Here is a 14,773-nt window from a genome sequence, read left to right as displayed (position 1 = left end):
GATGGGGTGACTTGTGGGGCTCTGACTAGGTTCTGTTACCCAGAATCCTTTGCAAACCTCAAAATCTGGCTAAAAAAACCACATGTTCCTCACATTTCTGTGGCAGAAAGTTCTGGAGTCTGAGAGGAGCCACAAATTTCCTCCCACCCAGCGTTCCGCCAAGTCTCCCGATAAAAATGATACCTCACTTGTGTGGGTAGGCCTAGCGCCCGCGACAGGAAATGCCCCAAAGCGCAACGTGGACACATCCAATTTTTTGAAAGAAAACAGAGGTGTTTTTTGCAAAGTGCCTACCTGTAGATTTTGGCCTCTAGCTCAGCCGGCACCTAGGGAAACCTACCAAACCTGTGCATTTTTTAAAACTAGAGACCTAGGGGAATCCAAGAAGGTTGTGACTTGTGGGGCTCTGACCAGGTTCTGTTACCCAAAATCCTTTGCAAACCTCAAAATTTGGCTAAAAAAACACATGTTCCTCACATTTCTGTGGCAGAAATTTTTGGAATCTGAGAGGAGCCACAAATATCCTTCCGCCCAGCGTTCCCCCAAGTCTCCCGATAAAAATGATACCTCACTTGTGTGGGTAGGCCTAGCGCCCGCGACAGGAAATGCCCCAAAGCGCAACGTGGACACATCCAATTTTTTGAAAGAAAACAGGTGTTTTTTGCAAACTGCCTACCTGTAGATTTTGGCCTCTAGCTCAGCCGGTACTTAGGGAAACCTACCAAACCTGTGCATTTTTGAAAACTAGAGACCTAGGGGAATCCACGATGGGGTGACTTGTGGGGCTCTGACCAGGTTCTGTTACCCAGAATCCTTTGCAAACCTCGAAATTTTGCTAAAAAAACACATGTTCCTCACATTTCTGTTGCAGAAAGTTCTGGAATCTGAGAGGAGCCACAAATTTCCTTTCACCCAGCGTTCCCCAAAGTCTCCCGATAAAAATGATACCTCACTTGTGTGGGTAGGCCTAGCGCCCGCGACAGGATATGCCCCAAAGCTCAACGTGGACACATCCAATTTTTTGAAAGAAAACAGAGGTGTTTTTTGCAAAGTGCCTACCTGTAGATTTTGGCCTCTAGCTCAGCCGGCACCTAGGGAAACCTACCAAACCTGCGCATTTTTGAAAACTAGAGACCTAGGGGAATCCAAGATGGGGTGACTTGTGGGGCTCTGACCAGGTTCTGTTACCCAGAATCCTTTGCAAACCTCATAATTTGGCTAAAAAAAACACACGTTCCTCACATTTCTGTGGCAGAAAGTTCTGGAATCTGAGAGGAGCCACAAATTTCCTTCCACCCAGCTTTCCCCCAAGTCTCCCAATAAAAATTATACCTCACTTGTGTGGGTAGGCCTAGCGCCCGCGACAGGAAATGCCCCAAAGCGCAACGTGGACACATCCAATTTTTTGAAAGAAAACAGAGGTGTTTTTTGCAAAGTGCCTACCTGTAGATTTTGGCCTCTAGCTCAGCCGGCACCTAGGGAAACCTACCAAACCTGAGCATTTTTGAGAACTAGAGACCTAGGGGAATCCAAGATGGGGTGACTTGTGGGGCTCTGACTAGGTTCTGTTACCCAGAATCCTTTGCAAACCTCAAAATCTGGCTAAAAAAACCACATGTTCCTCACATTTCTGTGGCAGAAAGTTCTGGAGTCTGAGAGGAGCCACAAATTTCCTCCCACCCAGCGTTCCGCCAAGTCTCCCGATAAAAATGATACCTCACTTGTGTGGGTAGGCCTAGCGCCCGCGACAGGAAATGCCCCAAAGCGCAACGTGGACACATCCAATTTTTTGAAAGAAAACAGAGGTGTTTTTTGCAAAGTGCCTACCTGTAGATTTTGGCCTCTAGCTCAGCCGGCACCTAGGGAAACCTACCAAACCTGTGCATTTTTTAAAACTAGAGACCTAGGGGAATCCAAGAAGGTTGTGACTTGTGGGGCTCTGACCAGGTTCTGTTACCCAAAATCCTTTGCAAACCTCAAAATTTGGCTAAAAAAACACATGTTCCTCACATTTCTGTGGCAGAAATTTTTGGAATCTGAGAGGAGCCACAAATATCCTTCCGCCCAGCGTTCCCCCAAGTCTCCCGATAAAAATGATACCTCACTTGTGTGGGTAGGCCTAGCGCCCGCGACAGGAAATGCCCCAAAGCGCAACGTGGACACATCCAATTTTTTGAAAGAAAACAGGTGTTTTTTGCAAACTGCCTACCTGTAGATTTTGGCCTCTAGCTCAGCCGGTACTTAGGGAAACCTACCAAACCTGTGCATTTTTGAAAACTAGAGACCTAGGGGAATCCACGATGGGGTGACTTGTGGGGCTCTGACCAGGTTCTGTTACCCAGAATCCTTTGCAAACCTCGAAATTTTGCTAAAAAAACACATGTTCCTCACATTTCTGTTGCAGAAAGTTCTGGAATCTGAGAGGAGCCACAAATTTCCTTTCACCCAGCGTTCCCCCAAGTCTCCCAATAAAAATGATACCTCACTTGTGTGGGTAGGCCTAGCGCCCGCGACAGGAAATGCCCCAAAGCGCAACGTGGACACATCCAATTTTTTGAAAGAAAACAGAGGTGTTTTTTGCAAAGTGCCTACCTGTAGATTTTGGCCTCTAGCTCAGCCGGCACTTAGGGAAACCTAGCAAACCTGTGCACTTTTGAAAACTAGAGACCTAGGTTAATCCACGATTGGGTGACTTGTGGGGCTCTGACCAGGTTCTGTTACCCAAATCCATTGCAAACCTCGAAATTTGGCTAAAAACATGTTCCTCACATTTCTGTGGCAGAAAGTTCTGGAATCTGAGAGGAGACACAAATTTCCTTTCACCCAGCGTTCCCCCAAGTCTCCCAATAAAAATGATACCTCACTTGTGTGGGTAGGCCTAGCGCCCGCGACAGGAAATGCCCCAAAGCGCAACGTGGACACATCCAATTTTTTGAAAGAAAACAGAGGTGTTTTTTGCAAAGTGCCTACCTGTAGATTTTGGCCTCTAGCTCAGCCGGCACCTAGGGAAACCTACCAAACCTGTGCATTTTTGAAAACTAGAGACCTAGGGGAATCCAAGATGGGGTGACTTGTGGGGCTCTGACCAGGTTCTGTTACCCAGAATACTTTGCAAACCTCAAAATGAGGCTAAAAAAACACATGTTCCTCACATTTCTGTGGCAGAAAGTTTTGGAATCTGAGAGGAGCCACAAATATCCTTCCACCCAGCGTTCCCCCAAGACTCCCGATAAAAATGATACCTCACTTGTGTGGGTAGGCCTAGCGCCCGCGACAGGAAATGCCCCAAAGCGCTACGTGGACACATCCAATTTTTTGAAAGAAAACAGAGGTGTTTTTTGCAAAGTGTCTACCTGTAGATTTTGGCCTCTAGCTCAGCCGGCACTTAGGGAAACCTAGCAAACCTGTGCACTTTTGAAAACTAGAGACCTAGGTTAATCCACGATTGGGTGACTTGTGGGGCTCTGACCAGGTTCTGTTACCCAGAATCCTTTGCAAACCTCGAAATTTGGCTAAAAAAACAAATGTTCCTCACATTTCTGTTGCAGAAAGTTCTGGAATCTGAGAGGAGCCACAAATTTCCTTTCACACAGCGTTCCCCCAAGTCTCCCGATAAAAATGATACCTCACTTGTGTGGGTAGGCCTAGCGCCCGCAACAGGAAATGCCCCAAAGCGCAACGTGGACACATCCAATTTTTTGAAAGAAAACAGAGGTGTTTTTTGCAAAGTGCCTACCTGTAGATTTTGGCCTCTAGCTCAGCCGGCACCTAGGGAAACCTACCAAACCTGTGCATTTTTGAAAACTAGAGACCTAGGGGAATCCAAGATGGGGTGACTTGTGGGGCTCTGACCAGGTTCTGTTACCCCAAATCCTTTGCAAACCTCAAAATTTGGCTAAAAAAACACATGTTCCTCAAATTTTTGTGGCAGAAAGTTCTGGAATCTGAGAGGAGCCACAAATTTCCTTCCACGCAGCGTTCCCCCAAGTCTCCCGATAAAAATGATACCTCACTTGTGTGGGTAGGCCTAGCGCCCGCGACAGGAAATGCCCCAAAGCGCAACGTGGACACATCCAATTTTTTGAAAGAAAACAGAGGTGTTTTTTGCAAAGTGCCTACCTGTAGATTTTGGCCTCTAGCTCAGCCGGCACCTAGGGAAACCTACCAAACCTGTGCATTTCTGAAAACTAGAGACCTAGGGGAATCCAAGATGGGGTGACTTGTGGGGCTCTGACCAGGTTCTGTTACCCAGAATCCTTTGCAAACCTCAAAATTTGGCTAAAAAAACACATGTTCCTCACATTTTTGTGGCAGAAAGTTCTGGAATCTGAGAGGAGCCACAAATTTCCTTCCACGCAGCGTTCCCCCAAGTCTCCCGATAAAAATGATACCTCACTTGTGTGGGTAGGCCTAGCGCCCGCGACAGGAAATGCCCCAAAGCGCAACGTGGACACATCCAATTTTTTGAAAGAAAACAGAGGTGTTTTTTGCAAAGTGCCTACCTGTAGATTTTGGCCTCTAGCTCAGCCAGCACCTAGGGAAACCTACCAAACCTGTGCATTTTTGAAAACTAGAGACCTAGGGGAATCCAAGATGGGGTGACTTGTGGGGCTCTGACCAGGTTCTGTTACCCAGAATACTTTGCAAACCTCAAAATGAGGCTAAAAAAACACATGTTCCTCACATTTCTGTGGCAGAAAGTTTTGGAATCTGAGAGGAGCCACAAATATCCTTCCACCCAGCGTTCCCCCAAGACTCCCGATAAAAATGATACCTCACTTGTGTGGGTAGGCCTAGCGCCCGCGACAGGAAATGCCCCAAAGCGCTACGTGGACACATCCAATTTTTTGAAAGAAAACAGAGGTGTTTTTTGCAAAGTGTCTACCTGTAGATTTTGGCCTCTAGCTCAGCCGGCACTTAGGGAAACCTAGCAAACCTGTGCACTTTTGAAAACTAGAGACCTAGGTTAATCCACGATTGGGTGACTTGTGGGGCTCTGACCAGGTTCTGTTACCCAGAATCCTTTGCAAACCTCGAAATTTGGCTAAAAAAACAAATGTTCCTCACATTTCTGTTGCAGAAAGTTCTGGAATCTGAGAGGAGCCACAAATTTCCTTTCACACAGCGTTCCCCCAAGTCTCCCGATAAAAATGATACCTCACTTGTGTGGGTAGGCCTAGCGCCCGCAACAGGAAATGCCCCAAAGCGCAACGTGGACACATCCAATTTTTTGAAAGAAAACAGAGGTGGTTTTTTGCAAAGTGCCTACCTGTAGATTTTGGCCTCTAGCTCAGCCGGCACCTAGGGAAACCTACCAAACCTGTGCATTTTTGAAAACTAGAGACCTAGGGGAATCCAAGATGGGGTGACTTGTGGGGCTCTGACCAGGTTCTGTTACCCCAAATCCTTTGCAAACCTCAAAATTTGGCTAAAAAAACCCATGTTCCTCAAATTTTTGTGGCAGAAAGTTCTGGAATCTGAGAGGAGCCACAAATTTCCTTCCACGCAGCGTTCCTCCAAGTCTCCCGATAAAAATGATACCTCACTTGTGTGGGTAGGCCTAGCGCCCGCGACAGGAAATGCCCCAAAGCGCAACGTGGACACATCCAATTTTTTTAAAGAAAACAGAGGTGTTTTTTGCAAAGTGCCTACCTGTAGATTTTGGCCTCTAGCTCAGCCGGCACCTAGGGAAACCTACCAAACCTGTGCATTTCTGAAAACTAGAGACCTAGGGGAATCCAAGATGGGGTGACTTGTGGGGCTCTGACCAGGTTCTGTTACCCAGAATCCTTTGCAAACCTCAAAATTTGGCTAAAAAAACACATGTTCCTCACATTTTTGTGGCAGAAAGTTCTGGAATCTGAGAGGAGCCACAAATTTCCTTCCACGCAGCGTTCCCCCAAGTCTCCCAATAAAAATGATACCTCACTTGTGTGGGTAGGCCTAGCGCCCGCGACAGGATATGCCCCAAAGCTCAACGTGGACACATCCAATTTTTTGAAAGAAAACAGAGGTGTTTTTTGCAAAGTGCCTACCTGTAGATTTTGGCCTCTAGCTCAGCCGGCACCTAGGGAAACCTACCAAACCTGCGCATTTTTGAAAACTAGAGACCTAGGGGAATCCAAGATGGGGTGACTTGTGGGGCTCTGACCAGGTTCTGTTACCCAGAATCCTTTGCAAACCTCAAAATTTGGCTAAAAAAAACACACGTTCCTCACATTTCTGTGGCAGAAAGTTCTGGAATCTGAGAGGAGCCACAAATTTCCTTCCACCCAGCTTTCCCCCAAGTCTCCCAATAAAAATTATACCTCACTTGTGTGGGTAGGCCTAGCGCCCGCGACAGGAAATGCCCCAAAGCGCAACGTGGACACATCCAATTTTTTGAAAGAAAACAGAGGTGTTTTTTGCAAAGTGCCTACCTGTAGATTTTGGCCTCTAGCTCAGCCGGCACCTAGGGAAACCTACCAAACCTGAGCATTTTTGAGAACTAGAGACCTAGGGGAATCCAAGATGGGGTGACTTGTGGGGCTCTGACTAGGTTCTGTTACCCAGAATCCTTTGCAAACCTCAAAATCTGGCTAAAAAAACCACATGTTCATCACATTTCTGTGGCAGAAAGTTCTGGAGTCTGAGAGGAGCCACAAATTTCCTCCCACCCAGCGTTCCCCCAAGTCTCCCGATAAAAATGATACCTCACTTGTGTGGGTAGGCCTAGCGCCCGCAACAGGAAATACCCCAAAGCGCAACGTGGATACATCCAATTTTTTGAAAGAAAACAGAGGTGTTTTTTGCAAAGTGCCTACCTGTAGATTTTGGCCTCTAGCTCAGCCGGCACTTAGGGAAACCTACCAAACCTGTGCATTTTTGAAAACTAGAGACCTAGGGGAATCCAAGATGGGGTGACTTGTGGGGCTCTGACCAGGTTCTGTTACCCAGAATCCTTTGCAAACCTCGAAATTTGGCTAAAAAAACACATGTTCCTCACATTTTTGTGGCAGAAAGTTCTGGAATCTGAGAGGAGCCACAAATTTCCTTCCACCAGCGTTCCCCCAAGTCTCCCGATAAAAATGATACCTCACTTGTGTGAGTAGGCCTAGCGCCTGCGACAGAAAATGCCCCAAAGCGCAACGTGGACACATTCAATTTTTTTAAAGAAAACAGAGGTGTTTTTTGCAAAGTGCCTACCTGTAGATTTTGGCCTCTAGCTCAGCCGGCACCTAGGGAAACCTACCAAACCTGTGCATTTTTTAAAACTAGAGACCTAGGGGAATCCAAGATGGGGTGACTTGTGGGGCTCTGAATAGGTTCTGTTACCCAGAATCCTTTGCAAACCTCAAAATTTGGCTAATAAAACACATGTTCCTCACATTTTTGTTTGCAGAAAGTTCTGGAATCTGAGAGGAGCCACAAATTTCCTTCCAGGCAGCGTTCCCCCAAGTCTCCTGATAAAAATGATACCTCACTTGTGTGGGTAGGCCTAGCGCCCGCGACAGGAAATGCCCCAAAGCGCAACGTGGACGCATCCAATTTTTTGAAAGAAAACAGAGGTGTTTTTTGCAAAGTGCCTACCTGTAGATTTTGGCCTCTAGCTCAGCCGGCACCTAGGGAAACCTACCAAACCTGTGCATTTTTGAAAACTAGAGACCTAGGGGAATCCAAGATGGGGTGACTTGTGGGGCTCTGACCAGGTTCTGTTACCCAAAATCCTTTGCAAACCTCAACATTTGGCTAAAAAAACACATGTTCCTCACATTTCTGTGGCAGAAATTTTTGGAATCTGAGAGGAGCCACAAATATCCTTCCTCCCAGCGTTCCCCCAAGTCTCCCGATAAAAATGATACCTCACTTGTGTGGGTAGGCCTAGCGCCCGCGACAGGAAATGCCCCAAAGCGCAACGTGGACACATCCAATTTTTTGAAAGAAAACAGGTGTTTTTTGCAAACTGCCTACCTGTAGATTTTGGCCTCTAGCTCAGCCGGTACTTAGGGAAACCTACCAAACCTGTGCATTTTTGAAAACTAGAGACCTAGGGGAATCCACGATGGGGTGACTTGTGGGGCTCTGACCAGGTTCTGTTACCCAGAATCCTTTGCAAACCTCGAAATTTTGCTAAAAAAACACATGTTCCTCACATTTCTGTTGCAGAAAGTTCTGGAATCTGAGAGGAGCCACAAATTTCCTTTCACCCAGCGTTCCCCCAAGTCTCCCAATAAAAATGATACCTCACTTGTGTGGGTAGGCCTAGCGCCCGCGACAGGAAATGCCCCAAAGCGCAACGTGGACACATCCAATTTTTTGAAAGAAAACAGAGGTGTTTTTTGCAAAGTGCCTACCTGTAGATTTTGGCCTCTAGCTCAGCCGGCACCTAGGGAAACCTACCAAACCTGTGCATTTTTGAAAACTAGAGACCTAGGGGAATCCAAGATGGGGTGACTTGTGGGGCTCTGACCAGGTTCTGTTACCCAGAATACTTTGCAAACCTCAAAATGAGGCTAAAAAAACACATGTTCCTCACATTTCTGTGGCAGAAAGTTTTGGAATCTGAGAGGAGCCACAAATATCCTTCCACCCAGCGTTCCCCCAAGACTCCCGATAAAAATGATACCTCACTTGTGTGGGTAGGCCTAGCGCCCGCGACAGGAAATGCCCCAAAGCGCAACGTGGACACATCCAATTTTTTGAAAGAAAACAGAGGTGTTTTTTGCAAAGTGCCTACCTGTAGATTTTGGCCTCTAGCTCAGCCGGCACTTAGGGAAACCTAGCAAACCTGTGCACTTTTGAAAACTAGAGACCTAGGTTAATCCACGATTGAGTGACTTGTGGGGCTCTGACCAGGTTCTGTTACCCAGAATCCTTTGCAAACCTCGAAATTTGGCTAAAAAAACAAATGTTCCTCACATTTCTGTTGCAGAAAGTTCTGGAATCTGAGAGGAGCCACAAATTTCCTTTCACACAGCGTTCCCCCAAGTCTCCCGATAAAAATGATACCTCACTTGTGTGGGTAGGCCTAGCGCCCGCAACAGGAAATGCCCCAAAGCGCAACGTGGACACATCCAATTTTTTGAAAGAAAACAGAGGTGTTTTTTGCAAAGTGCCTACCTGTAGTTTTTGGCCTCTAGCTCAGCCGGCACCTAGGGAAACCTACCAAACCTGTGCATTTTTGAAAACTAGAGACCTAGGGGAATCCAAGATGGGGTGACTTGTGGGGCTCTGACCAGGTTCTGTTACCCCAAATCCTTTGCAAACCTAAAAATTTGGCTAAAAAAACACATGTTCCTCACATTTTTGTGGCAGAAAGTTCTGGAATGTGAGAGGAGCCACAAATTTCCTTCCACGCAGCGTTCCCCCAAGTCTCCCGATAAAAATGATACCTCACTTGTGTGGGTAGGCCTAGCGCCCGCGACAGGAAATGCCCCAAAGCGCAACGTGGACACTTCCAATTTTTTGAAAGAAAACAGAGGTGTTTTTTGCAAAGTGCCTACGTGTAGATTTTGGCCTCTAGCTCAGCCGGCACCTAGGGAAACCTACCAAACCTGTGCATTTTTGAAAACTAGAGACCTAGGGGAATCCAAGATGGGGTGACTTGTGGGGCTCTGACCAGGTTCTGTTACCCAGAATCCTTTGCAAATCTCAAAATTTGGCTAAAAAAACACATGTTCCTCACATTTCTGTGGCAGAAAGTTTTGGAATCTGAGAGGAGCCACAAATATCCTTCCACCCAGCGTTCCCCCAAGTCTCCCGATAAAAATGAAACCTCACTTGTGTGGGTAGGCCTAGCGCCCGCGACAGGAAATGCCCCAAAGCGCAACGTGGACACATCCAATTTTTTGAAAGAAAACAGAGGTGTTTTTTGCAAAGTGCCTACCTGTAGATTTTGGCCTCTAGCTCAGCCGGCACTTAGGGAAACCAACCAAACCTGTGCACTTTTGAAAACTAGAGACCTAGGGGAATCCACGATTGGGTGACTTGTGGGGCTCTGACCAGGTTCTGTTACCCAGAATCCTTTGCAAACCTCGAAATTTGGCTAAAAAATCACATGTTCCTCACATTTCTGTTGCAGAAAGTTCTGGAATCTGAGAGGAGCCACAAATTTCCTTTCACCCAGCGTTCCCACAAGTCTCCCAATAAAAATGATACCTCACTTGTGTGGGTAGGCCTAGCGCCCGCGACAGGAAATGCCCCAAAGCGCAACGTGGACACATCCAATTTTTTGAAAGAAAACAGAGGTGTTTTTTGCAAAGTGCCTACCTGTAGATTTTGGCCTCTAGCTCAGCCGGCACCTAGGGAAACCTACCAAACCTGTGCATTTTTGAAAACTAGAGACCTAGGGGAATACAAGATGGGGTGACTTGTGGGGCTCTGACCAGGTTCTGTTACCCAGAATCCTTTGCAAACCTCAAAATTTGGCTAAAAAAACACATGTTCCTTACATTTTTGTGGCAGAAAGTTCTGGAATCTGAGAGGAGCCACAAATTTCCTTCCACGCAGCGTTCCCCCAAGTCTCCCGATAAAAATGATACCTCACTTGTGTGGGTAGGCCTAGCGCCCGTGACAGGAAATGCCCCAAAGCGCAACGTGGACACATCCAATTTTTTGAAAGAAAACAGAGGTGTTTTTTGCAAAGTGCCTACCTGTAGATTTTGGCCTCTAGCTCAGCCAGCACCAAGGGAAACCTACCAAACCTGTGCATTTTTTAAAACTAGAGACCTAGGGGAATCCACGATGGGGTGACTTGTGGGGCTCTGACCAGGTTCTGTTACCCAGAATCCTTTGCAAACTTCGAAATTTTGCTAAAAAAACACATGTTCCTCACATTTCTGTTGCAGAAAGTTCTGGAATCTGAGAGGAGCCACAAATTTCCTTTCACCCAGCGTTCCCCCAAGTCTCCCAATAAAAATGATACCTCACTTGTGTGGGTAGGCCTAGCGCCCGCGACAGGAAATGCCCCAAAGCGCAACGTGGACACATCCAATTTTTTGAAAGAAAACAGAGGTGTTTTTTGCAAAGTGCCTACCTGTAGATTTTGGCCTCTAGCTCAGCCGGCACCTAGGGAAACCTACCAAACCTGCGCATTTTTGAAAACTAGAGACCTAGGGGAATCCAAGATGGGGTGACTTGTGGGGCTCTGACCAGGTTCTGTTACCCAGAATCCTTTGCAAACCTCAAAATTTGGCTAAAAAAAACACATGTTCCTCACATTTCTGTGGCAGAAAGTTCTGGAATCTGAGAGGAGCCACAAATTTCCTTCCACCCAGCTTTCCCCCAAGTCTCCCAATAAAAATTATACCTCACTTGTGTGGGTAGGCCTAGCGCCCGCGACAGGAAATGCCCCAAAGCGCAACGTGGACACATCCAATTTTTTGAAAGAAAACAGAGGTGTTTTTTGCAAAGTGCCTAGCTGTAGATTTTGGCCTCTAGCTCAGCCGGCACCTAGGGAAACCTACCAAACCTGAGCATTTTTTAGAACTAGAGACCTAGGGGAATCCAAGATGGGGTGACTTGTGGGGCTCTGACTAGGTTCTGTTACCCAGAATCCTTTGCAAACCTCAAAATCTGGCTAAAAAAACCACATGTTCCTCACATTTCTGTGCCAGAAAGTTCTGGAGTCTGAGAGGAGCCACAAATTTCCTCCCACCCAGCGTTCCGCCAAGTCTCCCGATAAAAATGATACCTCACTTGTGTGGGTAGGCCTAGCGCCCGCGACAGGAAATGCCCCAAAGCGCAACGTGGACACATCCAATTTTTTGAAAGAAAACAGAGGTGTTTTTTGCAAAGTGCCTACCTGTAGATTTTGGCCTCTAGCTCAGCCGGCACCTAGGGAAACCTACCAAACCTGTGCATTTTTGAAAACTAGAGACCTAGGGGAATCCAAGAAGGGGTGACTTGTGGGGCTCTGACCAGGTTCTGTTACCCAGAATCCTTTGCAAACCTCAAAATTTGGCTAAAAAAACACATGTTCCTCACATTTCTGTGGCAGAAAGTTTTGGAATCTGAGAGGAGTCACAAATATCCTTCCACCCAGCGTTCCCCCAAGTCTCCAGATAAAAATGATACCTCACTTGTGTGGGTAGACCTAGCGCCCGCGACAGGAAATACCCCAATGCGCAACGTGGACACATCCAATTTTTTGAAAGAAAACAGAGGTGTTTTTTGCAAAGTGCCTACCTGTAGATTTTGGCCTCTAGCTCAGCCGGCACGTAGGGAAACCTACCAAACCTGTGCATTTTTGAAAACTAGAGACCTAGGGGAATCCAAGATGGGGTGACTTGTGGGGCTCTGACCAGGTTCTGTTACCCAGAATCCTTTGCAAACCTCGAAATTTGGCTAAAAAAACACATGTTCCTCACATTTTTGTGGCAGAAAGTTCTGGAATCTGAGAGGAGCCACAAATATCCTTCCACCCAGCGTTCCCCCAAGTCTCCCGATAAAAATGATACCTCACTTGTGTGGGTAGGCCTAGCGCCCGCGACAGGAAATGCCCCAAAGCGCAACGTGGACACATCCAATTTTTTGAAAGAAAACAGAGGTGTTTTTTGCAAAGTGCCTACCTGTAGATTTTGGCCTCTAGCTCAGCCGGCACCTAGGGAAACCTACCAAACCTGAGCATTTTTGAGAACTAGAGACCTAGGGGAATCCAAGATGGGGTGACTTGTGGGGCTCTGACTAGGTTCTGTTACCCAGAATCCTTTGCAAACCTCAAAATCTGGCTAAAAAAACCACATGTTCCTCACATTTCTGTGCCAGAAAGTTCTGGAGTCTGAGAGGAGCCACAAATTTCCTCCCACCCAGCGTTCCGCCAAGTCTCCCGATAAAAATGATACCTCACTTGTGTGGGTAGGCCTAGCGCCCGCGACAGGAAATGCCCCAAAGCGCAACGTGGACACATCCAATTTTTTGAAAGAAAACAGAGGTGTTTTTTGCAAAGTGCCTACCTGTAGATTTTGGCCTCTAGCTCAGCCGGCACCTAGGGAAACCTACCAAACCTGTGCATTTTTGAAAACTAGAGACCTAGGGGAATCCAAGAAGGGGTGACTTGTGGGGCTCTGACAAGGTTCTGTTACCCAGAATCCTTTGCAAACCTCAAAATTTGGCTAAAAAAACACATGTTCCTCACATTTCTGTGGCAGAAAGTTTTGGAATCTGAGAGGAGTCACAAATATCCTTCCACCCAGCGTTCCCCCAAGTCTCCCGATAAAAATGATACCTCACTTGTGTGGGTAGACCTAGCACCCGCGACAGGAAATACCCCAAAGCGCAACGTGGACACATCCAATTTTTTGAAAGAAAACAGAGGTGTTTTTTGCAAAGTGCCTACCTGTAGATTTTGGCCTCTAGCTCAGCCGGCACTTAGGGAAACCTACCAAACCTGTGCATTTTTGAAAACTAGAGACCTAGGGGAATCCAAGATGGGGTGACTTGTGGGGCTCTGACCAGGTTCTGTTACCCAGAATCCTTTGCAAACCTCGAAATTTGGCTAAAAAAACACATGTTCCTCACATTTTTGTGGCAGAAAGTTCTGGAATCTGAGAGGAGCCACAAATATCCTTCCACCCAGCGTTCCCCCAAGTCTCCCGATAAAAATGATACCTCACTTGTGTGGGTAGACCTAGCGCCTGCGACAGGAAATGCCCCAAAGCGCAACGTGGACACATCCAATTTTTTGAAAGAAAACAGAGGTGTTTTTTGCAAAGTGCCTACCTGTAGATTTTGGCCTCTAGCTCAGCCGGCACCTAGGGAAACCTACCAAACCTGTGCATTTTTGAAAACTAGAGACCTAGGGGAATCCAAGATGGGGTGACTTGTGGGGCTCTGAATAGGTTCTGTTACCCAGAATCCTTTGCAAACCTCAAAATTTGGCTAATAAAACACATGTTCCTCACATTTTTTTTTGCAGAAAGTTCTGGAATCTGAGAGGAGCCACAAATTTCCTTCCACGCAGCGTTCCCCCAAGTCTCCTGATAAAAATGATACCTCACTTGTGTGGGTAGGCCTAGCGCCCGCGACAGGAAATGCCCCAAAGCGCAACGTGGACGCATCCAATTTTTTGAAAGAAAACAGAGGTGTTTTTTGCAAAGTGCCTACCTGTAGATTTTGGCCTCTAGCTCAGCCGGCACCTAGGGAAACCTACCAAACCTGTGCATTTTTGAAAACTAGAGACCTAGGGGAATCCAAGATGGGGTGACTTGTGGGGCTCTGACCAGGTTCTGATACCCAAAATCCTTTGCAAACCTCAACATTTGGCTAAAAAAACACATGTTCCTCACATTTCTGTGGCAGAAATTTTTGGAATCTGAGAGGAGCCACAAATATCCTTCCGCCCAGCGTTCCCCCAAGTCTCCCGATAAAAATGATACCTCACTTGTGTGGGTAGGCCTAGCGCCAGCGACAGGAAATGCCCCAAAGCGCAACGTGGACACATCCAATTTTTTGAAAGAAAACAGGTGTTTTTTGCAAACTGCCTACCTGTAGATTTTGGCCTCTAGCTCAGCCGGTACTTAGGGAAACCTACCAAACCTGTGCATTTTTGAAAACTAGAGACCTAGGGGAATCCACGATGGGGTGACTTGTGGGGCTCTGACCAGGTTCTGTTACCCAGAATCCTTTGCAAACCTCGAAATTTTGCTAAAAAAACACATGTTCCTCACATTTCTGTTGCAGAAAGTTCTGGAATCTGAGAGGAGCCACAAATTTCCTTTCACCCAGCGTTCCCCCAAGTCTCCCAATAAAAATGATACCTCACTTGTGTGGGTAGGCCTAGCGCCCGCGACAGGAA

The sequence above is a fragment of the Pleurodeles waltl genome, chromosome 3_1, assembly GCF_031143425.1.
Source record: "Pleurodeles waltl isolate 20211129_DDA chromosome 3_1, aPleWal1.hap1.20221129, whole genome shotgun sequence".
Classification (NCBI taxonomy): Eukaryota; Metazoa; Chordata; class Amphibia; order Caudata; family Salamandridae; genus Pleurodeles; species Pleurodeles waltl.
The sequence above is the reverse complement of the archived record's forward strand: the minus strand, read 5'-3'. Positions refer to the sequence as shown.